The 14,808-nt window shown below is 37.1% G+C and overlaps 2 protein-coding genes across 2 annotated transcripts in view; one reads left to right on the top strand and one right to left on the bottom strand.

Annotated features, from left to right (window-relative positions):
* Positions 1-14,808, top strand: part of LOC135085285 (zinc finger protein 37-like) — a 165,358-nt gene that overhangs the window by 16,320 nt on the left and 134,230 nt on the right. The window lies entirely within an intron of this gene.
* Positions 1-14,808, bottom strand: part of LOC135085268 (zinc finger protein 271-like) — a 195,831-nt gene that overhangs the window by 136,004 nt on the left and 45,019 nt on the right. The gene's annotated exons all lie outside the window — the stretch shown is intronic.

Genomic DNA, 14,808 nt, shown 5'->3' with positions numbered 1-14,808 from the left:
TCTTTTCGCAAAGTTTTCAACAACACTTAAAAATCATTTGCACATTGAGAAAACTCAGATCACTTGTGAACATAACAGAAAGTTTCTTCGCGATTCACGAAGGAACGAACAAAACTCCGATGAACCAGAACAGCAGCAGGTACGAAGGAATGAACTTTAATTTGACTCGACTCTTCAATACTTTAATAGGGCCACAGAACACTTAAAAGATGGCTAAGAAAACAAGAATGCATTTAACATAGCAAAAACAACACCGGCCATTTTGGAGGAAAAACAAAGTTGCATTATGTTAAATAGTAATTTCTACTACTCTAGTAAATTATAACAAAAAATGTCACCGTTCAGTTTTAAATTAAAACAAATTAATTTCATTTTAAAAAAGTTTTAACATTGTAATTAACAATATTCTCAAATATATTTTAATTAAGAAAAAAAATGAAAATATGAAGGAAACAGGAGCAGCGACATCTAGAGCGTTTTAGGGTAGTTAAAAAGTATTTGAATTTATCCACCGATGTCGCTGTTTGGAAGCAAGTTTCACTTCGATGACCGTAGTATGGAAGTTTCCGCACCCTGGTTAGTAGTTCAAGAGCAGTACAAGATGTAGCTAAAAGTCTTTGGTGTAAGTAGGTAGGTATACTATACAGGGTGGAAACGATAAGGTGATCTCACTCGATTATTTCTAAACTATACAAGATATCGAAAAATTGATTACTGATCCTGAAAGTGCTTACCGCGTACGTGCTTACCCAGTTTTTGGATATCTTGTATAGTTTTTATTATGTGGTTTTACTAAATGTATGGAAGCTGGAAACATTGGATTTTTCGGATAGGTCCATTTTATTTTGTAACTTATTATTGGTACCGTTGTGTATAGAGCTCGTGAAGCACTTTCAGGATCAGTAACCAGTTTTGGGATATCTTGTATAGTTTAGAAATAATTGAGTGAGATCACTTATCGTTTCCATCCTGTATTGGGAGGCACACAGAAAAGGCCAAAGTTACCAACAAGGAGAATCGAACATAGGACCACTTATGGCCATAGCTGGGCACCGTTAATCAAATAGTTACCTTCGTTAATCGTTAAACCGTTAATAAAAAAATTTACTTCGTTAAACGTTAAAACGTTACATTTCGCAAGATTTAACGCAAGTTAACGTTAATCGTTAACACATGATAATAAAACGAAAAAAAATAATTGTATGTAAGGTTCAAATAATCGCATGGAAATTATTCCTCTTTTATACAGGGTGTCCCGTAATGTAACGTCAAGCCGGAACTGGGTGTTGAGGCAAGTTGTGCTGGTTATCAGAAAAAAAAAATCTATGTGGCATATTTTAAAAATAATAGGCATTTAAAAAAAATCAATAAATTCTACTCCAGGTGACGGTCCTTTTGCTCGTGTTGCCACAAATCTTCACTTTTTTAAAAAATTTTTTTTGTTATGTAACCCTGAATAATGCTTCTCTAAATTGTTATCAAAATTACAAAACCAGCTGCTCCAGCTTGGATGAAAAAAATACATTCTTCTCAAAAAAAATTTCAAAATAAAAATTTTGCCTAGTTTAAACTGACTGTACTGAAAAAAAAATGTACTACGCGAGTGTGGCAAGTGACGTCATAATTTGGCACATTTAGTAAGGATTCCAAAATGGTATAACACTTGGTAAATTTTTGCTATAATTGTCGACAATTTTTGGATTTTTGGAAATAGTCCCGTTTTTAACTTTATTTACCTTGGTTAAAAATTATTTATTATTATAATGTGCCCAAAATTCAAGTTTCTGTGACTGACTGTACGGTAGTCAGAAACTTTTGTCACCATGACAGTTATTAGTAGTTGACATACTGTGACAAAAGTCACCCGTGCGCGCGCGCCTTTACTACCTGCTCTGCCTGCACTTGTACTTGGTAACAGGGATAATAAGGATATGAAGTTTCGGTTATGGATACGGTTACGGATATTAGAATAATATTATACCGGTTTCGGTTACGGTCACGGATATGAAATCATTTCAGATTATCCGAAAGTCTCGGATAATTTCGGTTACGGAATTATTAGAATTTCAAAAATGTAGGTATAATACAAATAGCAAGATGCTGCGTGAGCGTGACCCACATAGCTACTTTATGTACCAACTAAGATGACACCTATGTATGATAAAGGTAAAACAGGCTGGCATATTAGATGGTACCAGCGAATGCCAGACAAGTTGGTAACAAATATTAAGATTTAAGGTACAATTCCAAGACGGGCCGCAGACCGCAAACTGCAACCGCAAACTGCAAAACTATGAAATCGGCAGCGCGGCATTGCAGCTGCGGCGTGTATACTGCAAATTTCATAGAGTTTTGCAGTTTGGCCTTTATCCGAAACTATACGTAACTTTTGAATCAGTTTCGGTTACGGTTATGGACATTTTTTTATTTCGGATATCCGATAGTTACGGTTACGGATATCCATAACATCCCTGCTTGGTAAGATGGCCCTCTCCGTCCCGCTCATACCTTTTAAAATGGCTTCTCCACCTCACTTAAGCCAGAAACTTAAATTTTGGGCACATTAGAATAATATTTTTAACCAAGGTAGATAAAGTTAAAAACGGGATTATTTCCAATAAACAAAAATTGTCGACAATTACAGCAAGATTTTACAAAGTGTTATACCATTTTGGAATCCTTACTAAATGCGCCAAATTATGACGTCACTTGCCACACTCGCGTAGTACAATTTTTTTTCAGTACAGTCAGTTTAAACGGCAAAATTTTTATTTTGATATTTTTTTTGGGAATAATGTATTTTTTTCATAAAAGTTGGAGCAGCTGGTTTTGTAATTTTGATAACAATTTGGAGAAGCATTATTCAGGGTTACATAACAAAAAAAAAATTTGGAAAAAGTGAAGATTTGTGGCAACACGAGTAAAAGGACCGTCACCTGGAGTAGAATTTTTAGATTTTTTAATGCCTATTATTTTTAAAATATGCCACATAGATTTTTTTTTATATTTTTCTGATAACCAGCACAACTTGCCTCAACACCCAGTTCCGGCTTGACGTTACATTACGGGACACCCTGTATTTGCGCTACAAGCTTTCGAAATTATTTGAACCTTGCATTAGTACAATTATTTTTTTTCGTTTTAGTACAACTGCATTTCAGAAAGCTTGTTTTTAATAAAGTTTTTTAATTATTATAATTTTATTTTACACTTTTTAGTAGCATCTCAATCTCAGAGCCTTGGTTCAATTACAATACAATTTAGCACCAAAGTGCTCGAAAAGACAAATCCAGCAAACCCAAACTCGATAAGTTTCCACCGTTTCGTTTTGGAATTCTTATGGCCACCTCCCGACTCCATCATCAGGACCCTGGACATTATCTAGTACTAAAGTGCTCCAAAAGACAAATCCAACGAACCCAAATTCGATGCGATGCCGCCGTTTCATTTAGGAGTTCCTATGGCCACCTCATGACTCCATCATCAGACCAGCTCAATGGTACCATAACTTTGCATCGGTTTAAGAAAACTGGTCTTAAATTCAGTTGCAAGAGTTGTCCCACACATCACATACTAACAAGTGTCGTTAGTGATCTGGTTACAAAAATTTGTTTTGGGTTCTGGAAGTTCTGGAAGCCCGAACGTACTTGTCAGAACGCGTTTTTCTAGCGTTTTTCAGCGTACCTGCTGTATCTTTTTGGTAAATAGTAGGTACTGGATTAACGATTAACGGACTTAGGATAATTTAACGAAAGTTAACGAGTCCGTTAACATTTTTTAAAGTTAAATTAAAAGTGAATCCGTTAATAGAAATGTTAACTTCGTTAATTAACGATTAACGGATTAACGAGTTAATGCCCAGCTATGCTTATGGCAATGTTAGTAGGTAGGTACGTCACTACCGTCATATTTTTCTTCAGTTCAGTTAATATTTTCAAAGCTATAGGTTTACGCAATACTTTGAGAATAGGTAGTAACTAACTGAGTATTATTTATTGAATTTTAACAGAGTTGTAAAGTTGCCTTTATAAACTGTATTTTCTCAATTATTAATTTTATATTGACATAATTTAAGTATGTTATTCTCATAGCTGGGCACCGTTAATCAAATAGTTAACTTCGTTAATCGTTAAACCGTTAATAAAAAAAATAACTTCGTTAAACGTTAAAACGTTACATTTAGCAAGATTTAACGGAAGTTAACGTTAATCGTTAATCCGTTAATACATGATATTAAAACGAAAAAAGTAATTGTATGCAAGGTTCAAATAATTTCGAAAGCTTGTATCGCGCACGGAATTTATTCTTCTTTTATTTATGTTTGCGCTACAAGCTTTCGAAATTATTTGAACCTTGCATACAATTATTTTTTTCGTTTTAGCACAGAATAATAATAAGTAGGTACTTTTAGTAACAACTGCATTTCAACATTAAAGCTTGTTTTAAAAAAAAGTATTTTATTATTATAATTTTATTTTACACTTTTTAGTAGAAGACTAAGAGCTAGTGAACGCCAGACCTACGTCATTTTATAAAAGCTGAAAGTTTGTCAGCGTATGCTCGCAATGTAGGTGAATCATGAAGTTTGGGTCATCGTGGCTTTATCAGCTATCCTAAAAAAAACTGTCTGGCAAGGAGTTGGAACTGTCAAAACTGTCTGGCTGATGAGGAAACTACTTCTAATTATTGCCCTAATATTTTATATAAAAACAGCTTTTATGGTATAACGCAAGCCTAACTTTTACGGTGGCTTTTTCTGTATTCCATAGACTAATTGTAATTCTACTTAGTTACGTTATACCATAAAATCTGATTTTTATGTGTACGGCCATTCTCAGATGAGCTAGTTTTTGCGTGTACGGGCTGTTAAATCGTTAAAAATGACAAATTAGAGACATGCAAGTATTTTTATACGTTACTTAACAACCCCATCCAGTTGTGCATTAAATCATAGGCCTCTATTTTAAGTATTTGTGACTTAATTAATTTCATGAACCTCTGTTCTCTAATTACCGTTACGCGTCCGCACACCGACTTAATGTTAAAACTTGGCTGTAATTTTTATGTCGTATAGATTTGGTTTACTCCATTCAACATTTTAAAGAGTACAAAAGATTGTCTTACGCATAGCAAAATATCTATTCAATAGAACCATTCTGTAAATAATTAGAATTAAAAAACTGCTTGTCCGAGCGAAAGTCCTAATTCCCGTGACGTTTTCTATTTTTGGGCACACAAGCCTAAATAATAATATTTGACACATCATTTACGCGCACGACGCGAGCCCTTAGTTAGTTCTAAGACCTGTTAGCAAGTAGACGTCTATTGCGTTGGCGTACCGTCGATGAATTGCGTAAGAGTATAATTACCATATCTTTGGTTTTCTATATTTCTATTTACCATGTCCTTATTTTTATACTCGATTTTTTAAGGTAGATCCACGTTGTTAATTTAAATAGATTCAGTACTTTGGCCTTCATACGTTGTAGTAAGACAGTATTTGCATACGCTGAAGATTTTGGAAATTTTGAAGAAAAACTATCGTTTTATAATTTCCATGTACTAATTACCGTATATTTATAATCACCGTTGTATGAAATTATTACCTACAAATTGCACCAACGATTGAATAAGTATGATGATAAAATATGAAATATACCTAGACTTTCGCATAACAACTGTACGGACTTTTCTTCCAATCTGACAATCAAAATTTAAAAAAACTTTCGTTAGAGTAACCTCGAAATAGATTCGATTTCATGACGAATGTTCAGCTTCAGTTGCTGCATGGTTGTTGGATTTAAGAGTATATTTAACCCCTAAGGTGACCCCACAAAAGAAGTTACCTGGAGTGAAATCGGAGCTTTCTGATGGCCAGGAGATGTCACCCCTGCATGAAACATGTCTCGTACCAGATATTTATTTTTACTATTAGTATAATTGATATTAACATCTTAAATCATTAGTTAATTCTAATATAATACCATTAACATCTATCCATAATACCTTTGCCCTAAGAAGATGAGATTTTCCAACAGTAACACTTACCTGGCGTGATCACATTAAGAACAAAAGAGAACAAATCAACAGACAATGGGACTTTTCAAGGCAAGAGTGTATAGGCACTTTGTACCATCCTAAACTGCATCCTACCTGCTTTGTTATGCATAGAAAAAACTTCGTGATATTATGCAATGGGTACTGGACAGAAGAAGCTTGGAGAACAAACTATATACAAATGGATCCTAAAACCCATGTAGACATGGCATCGACTTAGCCTCGCAAATGTAGAAATACTTTAACGTTTTCAAAATAAAGGTTTAAAAATCTTGAGCTGTGCACCTTGGTTTACAAAGTCCACTGAAGTGATACCAAACGTCAAAGAGGGTGTGGAAAATCCTGTAAAGCTTACAACCAAAGACTAGACCTTCATGCAATCTATTTGCTGCATCCCTTCTAAATTCTAAGAATTCTGCATTTAGGCTCAGGAGAAAGCGAATAGCATCAATCTGAAAACTTATTGTAAAAGAATCGAGGTGACAAATCATGGGATATGCTGAGCTGGAAAAGTCATTATAAAAAATTCAATTTAATCTGATAATGGGTGATGGCTGATCGCAGATAGATTAAAAAGAGGAAAAATCACTTAAATCATTAATTAATTTTTCGATGTATGCATATCCGAAAAATCAAATTTGTGAGATCTCCTGATCCATTATCTGTACGTTAAATCGTTTGTACCACATTGAAATCAAATAAATGATGATTAAGATTCTGATGAAATGTGACACGTAGCCCCTTCTGGCCGAAACTAAGTGTTCCTGTTATAGCCTCGATAATTGCAGTGTACTGAAAATATCTTGATACAATAAATAATAGAAATGAGTGTTTTCCTTTTTTCAAAGGGTTATTAAGTGTACCTACAGCGTTTTTTATGACGCTAATATTTATATACAAATTTATCAATGCAAGATATTGTTTTCTTGCTATTTTACATATTTTTTCTAATTACCGTTAGATTAAGTATTAGCCTTATCTAATTACCGTGACCATAAAATTTTTGGGTCTCATTTACGCGAAAACTGCTTGGAATAATTTGACGCCTTAACGATTGTTAAATTCGTACTTTTCATGTGTTTCATATTTAAATGCGTTTAAGTCAAATAAGCCAAATTTCAAAAATGATATGGTAATTAGGCTGAGAACGCCTAATCGTGAGAATGACCGTGTAATATTTAGGCAATGATTAGAAGTTGTTTCGACATCAGCCACACAGTTTTGACAGTTCCAACTCCTTGCCAGTTTTTAGGATAGCTGCCAAAGCAACGATGACCCAAACTTCATAATCCACCAACATTCTAACCTACATATATTGGGAGCATACGCTGACAAACTTTCAGCTTTTATAAAATGACGTAGGTCTGGCGTTCACCAGCTCTTAGTCTATAGTATCTCAATCTCAGAGCCTTGGTTCAATTACAATACAATTTAGCACCAAAGTGCTCGAAAAGACAAACCCAACAAACACAAACTCGATAAGTTTCCACCGTTTCATTTCGAATTTCTATGGCCACCTCCTGAATCCATCATCAGGACCCTGGACATCATCTAGTACTAAAGTGCTCGAAAAGACAAATCCAACGAACCCAAATTCGATGCGATGCCGCCGTTTCATTTAGGAGTTCCTATGGCCACCTCCTGACTCCATCATCAGACCAGCTTAATGGTACCATAACATTGCATTTTCATCTTACTTACATAAGTATACCAAATTTCAGCTCAATCGGTTGAGAACTGGTCTAAAATTCAGTTGCAAGATTTGCCCCACACATACTAACAAGTGAAGTCAATATAAAGCTTGTAAATTAATAAATAAATGTTCGTTCTGGTTACAAAAACTGTTGTTTTTGGGTTCTGGAAGTTCTGGAAGCCCAAACGTACTTGTCAGAACGCGTTTTTCTAGTGATTTTCAGCGTGCTTGCTGTATCTTTTTGGTAAATAGTAGGTACTGGATTAACGATTAACGGACTTAGGATAATTTAACGGAAGTTAACGAGTCCGTTAACATTTTTTAAAGTTAACTTAAAAGTTAATCCGTTAATAGAAATGTTAACTTCGTTAATTAACGATTAACGGATTAACGAGTTAATGCCCAGCTATGGTTATTCTAATGATGGTAGTTCATTCATGAACATGATTTTGAAATTTTAACAATTCGAGATAACAATTTATTATTTACTTAATATCTCATTCTAATGATAGAAGTTCATTCATGGACATGATTTGGAAATTTTATTTTGAGATATTATAGTTTTAAGTTATTCTATTATAATAGGTATTTTAACTAAGTTCTTTACTAAACAAAAAAAAAAAACACCAAAGCTAATAAAATGGTTTTATTTAACTCGTTACTACTTAATGAAGTCTTGATTACTATCAATACCTAATTTTTAAGGTTGACTTAAAATGTATACTTTCCCATTTTTGTAATTCATTCTACCACTTTTTTCTTTGTTTTGTTTATTAATATTGTAAGAGAAAAATACTTTTCTTTTATAATTGTTATTGTGTTTAAATGTCCCTGTCTGGATGAAATAACATTATATACGTAACATAACGCCTTAATAAAGTTTACTGAACTAAAAATTTGTATCATTTATAAACGGAAATATATCGAGCAGATATCTCTCCGCTTTGATGGAAAGCAGGCCTAGAAGCGTGAAGAAGCGCTGCAGTGAGCCACAACAGCCACACCACAGCATATAGCAAAGTAATTTAAATTCAGGCACCACATAGTCCAGTCGTTATAGTAAGTTCACCTCGGAATTCGAGATACCCAGCTGTAAGTCTGTAAATACGTGTATATTGACACCCTAAAAGTTGTCTCAAAACCTACATATGGTAGGGTGTAAGCAACTATTAAATTTCAAGGTCAACGGTCACAAAAATCGGTTATTTGCGCTTTTTTTAGAAATATCTCATTTCCAGTGGGTTTTTTGCTATTTGTATTTATTATCAATATTGTAGAATACTAAATTTTCTACAAATTTTGTTTAAAAACTTTTTTTATACGGTGAACCGTTTTCGAGATAGAGGGCGGAGAGCGCGCGGTCACTGCATCACTTCAGGTCTACTTAAGCGGTTTAGATTTTTCATACAAAAGGACTTTTCCCGCTAATTCCTGTGGGAATTTCGGGAATTCCTTGTTGTAACTAAGCTTTGAGTTTACTAAGGTACCTACATGCCAAATTTCAAGCGTCTAACTTCCGTTAAGCGTTTAGATTTTTCATACAAAATGATTTTCCCGCTAATTCCTGTTCCCGTGGGAATTCCTAAGTATAGGTACTATAACCTGCCCAGGTGTATGAATCCGTCGCTTTTTTGTATGCATTCGAATTTGGTCGGATAACCAGCCAGTATTTACAATTAGATATTTTTATGCATATCTTTTTTTAAGCGATACATTCTAAGTTGAATATTGTATTTTATATTATTTTGTTCAATAAACGCTCTAATTATACGGTTAACATCCGCTCATCTTGGTGTAGCTGATTCCTTGTATTTTGACGTCAAAGTTATAGCTCCGTCGTAATTACTTTTAGTGATATTATTCAATGACCCATGAATGTGCGTTTTTGAAACTTTCTATGGTTATAATACGTCTTAAGAAGGATCGAATACAGTTTTCAGTGAGCTTGTATGTTTTGTTATTCAGGCGCTACACGATTTTTTCGGATTTTGAAGAAAGCTCGATTGCTTGATATTTATAAGTATTTTCATAAACATGTTTCTTTCACATAATACGCACAAATCAAGAGCTACTCGTGTGTGTTTATTCTATAGGCGCACATATAACGGTTATTGAGATAGAGCATTCTGCAAAACGTTACCCTGGCAGGAAATGCAATATCTCGAAAACCTGAAGACGCACAAATCACATTTTCAGCTCACATAATATAACAAATATAAGCTATCTGCTCGTACACAGTTTTTCTCTTTCCGATCATTCGTTTAGAATTTTCCTGCTAGAACAACGTTACTCCAGCAGGAATCGTTTTTTTCGTTTTGTACCAAAACGACAGCACGCACTAATCTCTAATTCGGCGCACATTTACACCATGTTGGGAACTAATTATACATTCTACTCATATCACTCTAGGAGCTACTTTCCAGCTGGAGTAACGTACACGTGCGGCGCCGCGCTTGGCGGAGCTGCGATGAGTGATGAGCGGACAGGAGAAGTGGAAATAAAGAAATGATTGGTTATTGAAAACACTCCTCGCTCCGCTCCGTTCTGCTCCGCTTTGGTGGAAACAAAGTGCACTTTTTAATCGCAAACCAGTCGAAAAATGGTCGAATGGCCTTTTTTTGTAGTTTTGACGGATTCGATCAAAAAGTGCAACTTATGAAAACTAGTCGAACATGAAACATGCGGCAAGCAAGCAAGCGTGCCACTGTGGTGCCTACGTTTAAATTACTTTGCTCTATGCTGTGGTGTGGCTGTTGTGGCTCGCTGCAGCGCTTCTTCACGCTTCTAAGGCCTGGTTTCCATCAAAGCGGAGAGATATCTGCTCGATATATTTCTGTTTATAAATGATACAAGTTGTTTAGTTCAGTAAAGTTTATTCAGGCGATAAGTTACTTAAATGTTATTTTTATCATGCAGACAGGGACAAAATTTAAACACAATAACAATTAAAAATCAAAATTATTTTTCTCCTTAAATATTAATAGACAAAAAAAATATAGTGGTAGAATGAATTACAAAAAAAATTGAAAATATACATTTTAGGTCAATCATAAAAGAATAGGTATTGTTGTGTTGGTAATCAAGACTTCATTAGTAATAAATAGTTCGTGTTTAATACAAACAAAACATTTTTTCAGTGTATTTTTTGCCCTTCTGACCCACCGCACTACCAAACCACACTACCAGTAGTGTCGTGGGGAATATTTTTTCCCTTCTGCACTACCAAGCCAGTAGTGTCGTGGGTAACATACATCTTCATTCCCATCGACACTACTACCATAACTATTTGTAAAATTTTAGATTGTTTTGTAATAAATTATGTTTATATGCAACCCTAACCTCTGTGCAAATTTGCAGTTTGACGGAATTCACTGAAAATAAATTATTACCTAAAAGGGCTTATACCTATATAACTTTGCGTGAAAGAAAAACAAAAATTAAATTATTTTTACCCGACTACGGCAAAGCAAAAGGAGGGTTATGATTTTGACAGGCTATGTATGTATGTATGTTCATCTGTTCCCTCGTAACTTCTAAACTACTTATCAGAATTCGACAAATGACATAATCATTAGAAGCGTCTTAATTGTCCGCTGGTTATAGGCTATATGGGGTTTCACAAAATCTAATGTGGCGCCCTCTAGCGGACAAACCATACAGAGTAAAAAAATAAAGTTAAGATACATATGCCATGTTTGGTATCATTTGAAAGCGTTTTACTTGTACATTAACCGTAACATGTACATAAGCCCTTTTAGGTAATATTTTATTTTCAGGAAATTCCGTCAAACTGCAAAATTGCACAGAGGTTAGGGTTGCATATAAACATAATTTATTACAAAACAATCCAAAATTTTACAAATTTTACATTTAGTTATGGTAGTAGTGATGGGAATGAAGATGTAAGGCCATAGAAAATTACCCACGACACTACTGGCTTGGTAGTGTAGAAGGGAAAAAATATTCCCCACGACACTACTGGTAGTGTGGTTTGGTAGTGCGGTGGGTCAGAAGGGTATATTTTTTGTTTAGTAAAATACCTATTAATAACTATAATATTGTCTCAAATTGTAAGTAATTTCAAAATCATGTTCATGAATGAACTACCATCATTAGAATAACATACTTAAGACAATATTAAATAAATAATTGAGAAAGTACCGTTTAAAAAGGCAACTTTATAACTCTGTTAAAAATAAATACATAATACTCAGTTACTATTCTCAAAGTATTGTTGTAACCCGGCGCGCCCTTTTTACTTCGAGCGACCAGCGCCGAGCCGGCCACTACGTCACAGCGAGGTCTACGCGCGCTCACCGGCTGGCTCGTGCGAGCCGGCCTAGCAGGCAGTCCCTATCCGTCCCCCGGACACGGCCTGAGCCGAGGTCCGAGCCTACCGTGGCGCCCTCAGGCCGCGTCCGTAGTCCCCTCGATCGGGCCCACTAGAGTGAGCCCGCCGTAGGCTGGACTTTGGTCCAACACCGCGGTGGGCAACCCTCTAGTTGGGTTCGCCACTGATCAGGCGCCTTATGCGCTCGATACGGCCCGATCGCGAACGTCGGTCTGCGACCGACGCGGACGAGCCTGGGCTTCGCATCGCGAAGCCCACACTCGGCCTCGTCGGCACGCGCACCGACGATCGCCAAACGGCTAGAGTACCTTCTGTACTCGCCACTCTGCCCGGTGAAGCTGGAAAAGCTCCTCAAGCTACCAGCGCGCGTCCCTTCAAAAAAAAAACAAAAAAAAAATAGCAGGCACTGCCTGGAGCGGAGCGCTCCGCGCTTCCGTACCACGGTCCACGGCACACGATGCTTCCGTACCACAGTCCACGGCACACGATGCTTCCGTACCACGGTCCACGGCACACGATGCTTCCGTACCACGGTCCACGGCACACGATGCTTCCGTACCACGGTCCACGGCACACGATGCGCCCGCCGGATTGAACTCGCCCACACCGCGATGGTAAGGTCTGCTTCCGTAACACCGAACTGACTGGACATCGCGTTGTATCGTCCCATGCACGCTTCCCGTGCCTACTAAGTAGATAGTTAATAGAAATAGTAACTGTTGTCTTGTAGTAGCTAAGTTAATTAAAGTAGAATCTGTTTCGCTAATGATTAGAATTTGCTCATTGTTTGCATTCATGCTTAGCTCTAATGCATAATCCAATCCTGGTTTTATGACTTATTATGTAAATGCTATTGTACTAAATATGGCCCTAATGCAAACGCCGATCCTAGTTTTATGCTTTGCACATGCTTTTGTTATGAACTTTATTAATTAGACGCAATTGTTAGTATTTCAATTAAGTTTAGATCATATGCATAAACCGATCCTTGTTTTGTGTACTAATGAGGATCATTTCGATTTTTAGCTGTGAATGCAGATTTATAGGGCTAAGAAATCCTTAATACACAGTCCAAAAATTTTTGTTCTACGACAAAAAATTGACGAAGTTATGGCCAAATTACTAAAAAAGTTCACTGACCGCCCGGCGCGGGGACGATGACGTCATTATATCCGATCCGAACGCTGCCGGCGTACTGCGTGGATAGAAAATATTTTTTTCTAGCCAAACTATCAGTTTTAGAGAAAAACTTGTAATGACATTTATTCATCAGAATAAAGTAAGCTATCGATAGGTAATTTTTAAAAATAGAAATTGTGATAAATATCGCAAAAAAATCCATACGCTCATACGATTCAATGGAACGCAGAGACGCGATTGGGTTCTCCGCGGTGCAGTGGTATATTTGGCGATTTATTCAAATGAAGTGTTCTTAAGTGTTGTCTTCTTCCAAGTAAAATATAAAAATGTATAAGTAGGTATTAATTTATTTACTTCTAACAATAAGGTATAGCTAAGGCAGATACACTCTGCCTAGGCTACAAGACATTGTTATGAAGATCATTTCGATGTACACGCAATACCTACAATGAGTTAAACCTACGTATACTATTCGCCGTTCCCATGGGCGGGCCAGCTGCTGCAGGAAAGGACAGCTGCTCCCTCCTGGAAATCTATTTAATCTTAGCCTAGAAGCTGGATATGACTCCCCCGCCCCCCTCCTCTCCCCAGGTCATAAGCTGGGCATGACTTCACCCTCGGCCAGAAGTTGGGTATGATTTACCCCCCCCCCCCCCCCCCCAGGCCAGAAACTGGGTATGACTTGACACCCCCCCCCTCCCCCCAAGCCCGTAGCTGGGTAAGGCTAGCCCCTCCCCCCAGCCCATAGAAACTGGTTATGACTTGACCCCCCCCTCCCCCAGGCCAGAAGCTGGGTAAGGCTAGCCCCTTCCCCCAGTCCATAAGCATAAGCTAGGTATGACTCCCCCTCGCCCAGAAGCTGGGTATGACTTACCCCCCCCCCCCCCCCTCCAGGCCAGAAACTGGGTATGACTTGCCTCTCCCCCCCCTCCCACCAAGGCCAGAAGCTGGGTAAGGCTTGCCCCTCCCCCTCCCCCCAGGCTATAAGCTGGGTATGACTTATCCCCCCCCCCCCCCCAGGCCAGAAACCGGGTATTATTAGCATCATATACTGTACTAGCTTTCCGCCCGCGGCTTCGCCCGCGTGGAATTTTGTCTGTCACAGAAAAACAATATCGCGCGCGTTACTTATCGTTTACTTACGTTATAATTTACTCATCGTTTAGACCTGGACTACGACAAACATTTTAAAACCAAAATCAGCTCAATCAGCCCAGTCGTTCTCGAGTTATAATCAGACTAACAAACATCAATTCATTTATATTTATATATATATATACAGGGTGTCCCGTAATGTAACGTCAAGCCGGAACTGGGTGTTGAGGCAAGTTGTGCTGGTTATCAGAGAAATATAAAAAAAAATCTATGTGGCATATCGATACCTCTGGGCTCAAAGGTCGTAAAGGACAAAGTACGACTTTTCAGGAGAAGCAAAAAACGTTTTTTTATTTTTTTATTCGACGATAACTTTTTTGTTTTTTGAGCTATTAAATTATGACTTATGAAGAAAGTGCTTAGAATTCACAGCATTTTCCGAAGAGGTATTGAAAAACTGGACTAGAGCTGT

Source organism: Ostrinia nubilalis, chromosome 28 (genome assembly GCF_963855985.1).
Source record: "Ostrinia nubilalis chromosome 28, ilOstNubi1.1, whole genome shotgun sequence".
In the NCBI taxonomy this organism is placed as follows: domain Eukaryota; kingdom Metazoa; phylum Arthropoda; class Insecta; order Lepidoptera; family Crambidae; genus Ostrinia; species Ostrinia nubilalis.
Note: the sequence above shows the minus strand (reverse complement) of the source record. Positions and strands in the feature narration are given on the sequence as shown.